Source organism: Rhinopithecus bieti, unplaced genomic scaffold (assembly GCF_001698545.2).
Source record: "Rhinopithecus bieti isolate Rb0 unplaced genomic scaffold, ASM169854v2 scaffold_14937, whole genome shotgun sequence".
Lineage (NCBI taxonomy): Eukaryota > Metazoa > Chordata > Mammalia > Primates > Cercopithecidae > Rhinopithecus > Rhinopithecus bieti.
The window spans coordinates 637,975-641,447 of record NW_016808492.1 but is presented as its reverse complement, the minus strand read 5'-3'; positions in this window follow the sequence as shown (position 1 = coordinate 641,447).

Genomic DNA, 3,473 nt, shown 5'->3' with positions numbered 1-3,473 from the left:
CTTCGCTGAAGCTGCTACAGCTACTGCCGCTGGAGGGGAGGGGGGCGAGGGGGAGGGGAGGAGGCACGCGGTAGGGAGGGACGGAAGAGCAGGAAGGGTGGGGGGTGAGCAAGGGGAGAGGGGGAGATGGTCGCCCAGAGTTGAGGGGGTGAGGAGGGAGGCGCGCTGGAGCACAGCAAAGGTTCCCACCAGATGAGCTCGGGAGGGGAAATGGAAGATGAGGCCATGGGTCTCTCCCTCGTCCTCCTTCTACCCTACCCTCCTTCCCCCTTCGCGCCCTTTCCTTGGGCTCTTCCTCTCGTGGCTCAGGCTGGGGGTTACCCAAGCTTGGCAGCAGCCGCGGCTTCAGCGCGCTGGTGCTAGTGCTGAGTCGGGGAGGCAGCCGCTACAGCTCGCCGCGCCACCGGCCTGTGGCACCTGTGCGCGCACACCGCCGCCCGCTCCATTGCGGCGGCTCTTGGACCAGGATCCTGTAGCCTGTCGCCCTCCTTCTCTCCGCTTTCTGGACAGATTATGATCCTACATGTGCATCCATGACATCTGTATAGTCCCCCTTTGGTGTTTGTTTCCCTGGCCGCTCTTTGGCACCGGCTGTCCCGCCAGAAGGCGCCAGCAGGGAGCTCAACGCCGGCAACCATCGCCTGCCCCTTGGAGCTGTTGCCTGGGCAGTGGTGGCCTTGGTTGTTTACCGCCGGGGTTGACCAGCTAAAGAGGTAAAAAAAAAAGAAATATATACATATATCATTTTGACCCAATTGCCTCGGACCGTGTTCTCAATGATCTAGGAAGGTTGTAAGTGTGAAGGGCATAGTGACAGCCCCATTACCTTCTGTCTTGGTTTCCTTCCTCCTTTTCTCAGCATCCTAAAAACCTAGGGATTGAAAGATCTCTGAATCTCTTTATCACAGTGGTTTTCATTTCCCCCTGCATTTTCCTAGGGTTGGTCCCGCTTTCGTAGTGTGGATTTTCTTTTGCTCTATTTGACTCTAAATCTATCCTGTATATTCGCAAACTACAAAGAGGTGCATGCAAATAGATATTGTACTGAGGACAGATACACGCGCGAGATCGAGAGGGTGAATTAACACACCTTCAGTAAATATAAAAACAACTGGAACAGTATTAACTGATTTCCGTGAGCCGTAATTTTATTTTATAATTTTCACGTGGTAATTGGGGATAGCCAGCGAGCAAGGAGATTATGTGTCTAAAAGATGTGACTAGAAAAAAAAAAAAGCCTGGTAAAACTCTTCTCAAATAACATAACACATAAGGTGAGCTAATTATTCCCAGACATTCCCAGGAGGGAAAGAGATTCTGATTTTGTTTGGCTGGCTGATTGTGTTGCTTTAAAAAAAAAAATTTTTTTTTTTAAATGAAGTAATCTTTCAGTTGGTGGATTCATTTTTTAAAAAAGCCTAAAGGATCATAGTCTCTAGAATAAATAAAGTAGGCATTTCATTTTACATAAGTGTGTCTTATATAACAAATGTTCTCAGATTTTAAAAAGTGCTCTCTTGACTGTAAACGCAATGTGGAAAAACATTTTCAATGCAATAGGCCATACCTAACTATTGATTTAAAACCTCTAGATTTTCCTGTATACATTCACATGAAGGAAAAAACAATGTTGGAGATAAAGTATTACTTGATGGGCTGAGTGGTGTCAACTTGCTAGACTCTACCCTGTTGAGTATATCTGCTAATGAAAATATTTGGTTCAACATCTACCTAATGACTTGAATGAGAGAACCACCTCCTTATTTAGGAACAAACATCTCATTATTCGAATACACCTCCCTTTTAAAAGGCATGTGTTACTGTCTTCAGAGATCCAGAGGTGTACCATGCAAATTAACCCACTGTTATTCTTTCCATAAAGACCATAGAAAGAAAAGGTTTGTAAAGACTTACAATTCATTCAGCTCCCTAAGTCTTCTCAGTGGTGCCTATATTACAGAAGTGAACAATAAATTTGCAAATTTTTGCAAATGCCAGTGGCCACTTGGGCAGAGGATATTTACCAAGAATTAATCAAATCTCTGTTTTCTCATTTCTATTTAAAATATTTCTCATCCCTTCCTTATTAATTTACCTTTGAGAATTTTTACTATTTTCTTCCTATAATTATGAAACTATAACGCAATAGCTTATAGTCTCATTTTATGGTTCTAAAAGACAAAGACAAAATGCAAACTATAATGCCTTACAGCCAAGCAAAGGAAAAGGGTGATGTTTGGAGTAGAGCAAGCAAATTTCTAACTCCTGCCTCCAGCTTACATCCCCAGTCACTTGGCCCACCAGAGACAAGAACAGGATGATAAGCAATGGAATGGCATTGAACTCTCCTGTTGAAGGACTTGCATTTCAGTGTAGATTCTGAGCCTGGGTGAAAACTTCTCTGTCACCTTTACTACAGCATTCTTAACCTTTTATATTTATTTCCCCTTCTACATCTCTATTACTGTTGTACTGTGTTAAGTATTACACCATGGGAAAATTAAGGAATTAATACAATAAAAGCTTAATTTAAAAACCCTAACCCTTTGAACTTATTTAATTGAAAACAAATTCTCATGCTGAAATTTTCTAAAATCAGAAAGATTCAAAACTCTGTCTTTGAGCTGATATTGCATGAGTGCCAGATATTGGTTAGCAAAGGAAATATCATTGCTCTATTTATTGAACACATATTCAATAAGCACTCCCTGTAGGCAGGCAATATGTTAGGCCCCAGGGATATTACAGTTAAGAAAATTGCTAACTGTGCCTTTGTGAGGCTTAAGAGTCCAGTGATAGAATGAAAAAGGCTTTATCACTAAGAAAGATGTTCTAGTAATAATGATGATCATGACAAATTTCAAGCTTAAAGAAGAAATATTGAATAATTTAGTTATAGACATTGAAAAGATTAGGAGTAAAGGAAGACAGATTATAAGCCTCTGCTATAACCAGTCCTTATGTGAGCTGCTGAAGAAAAGAGGAGACTGAAGGGTTAGTTAAGAAAGTCACATTTGTTGTAGTAACAGAATGCAGTGGATACTTTTCAGGCAAGAGAAAATTTTGGTGAGCCTTAACTTTAAAAAATAAACATCTGCTTTTATTCAAAGTGAGAAAAATGGAGAATAATAAATGTTTCTGAGGTTGCAGACACTTCTAAAAATTATATATGTACTATATGATTAGCACTGCTGAATGCATAGACTGAATCTATTATAAAGACAGTGGCAAAATGAGCATTTTCCCTTTTCCTCCCAAAGAATGTACCAAAGAATCGAAACGAAAAAAACTCACAACTTTTTTTCAGTAAAATCAAAAGATAGATAATCTGCAGTTTCCAAAATTTGTATATGAGATCCCAGAACTGCTGAGATCAACCAGAAGTTTCAGAAGAGAAAGAAAGAAGGGCAGAGAGTGGGCCCAATGATACCTAATTTGAGAATATGCAAAAAAAAAAAAAAAAAAAAAAAAAA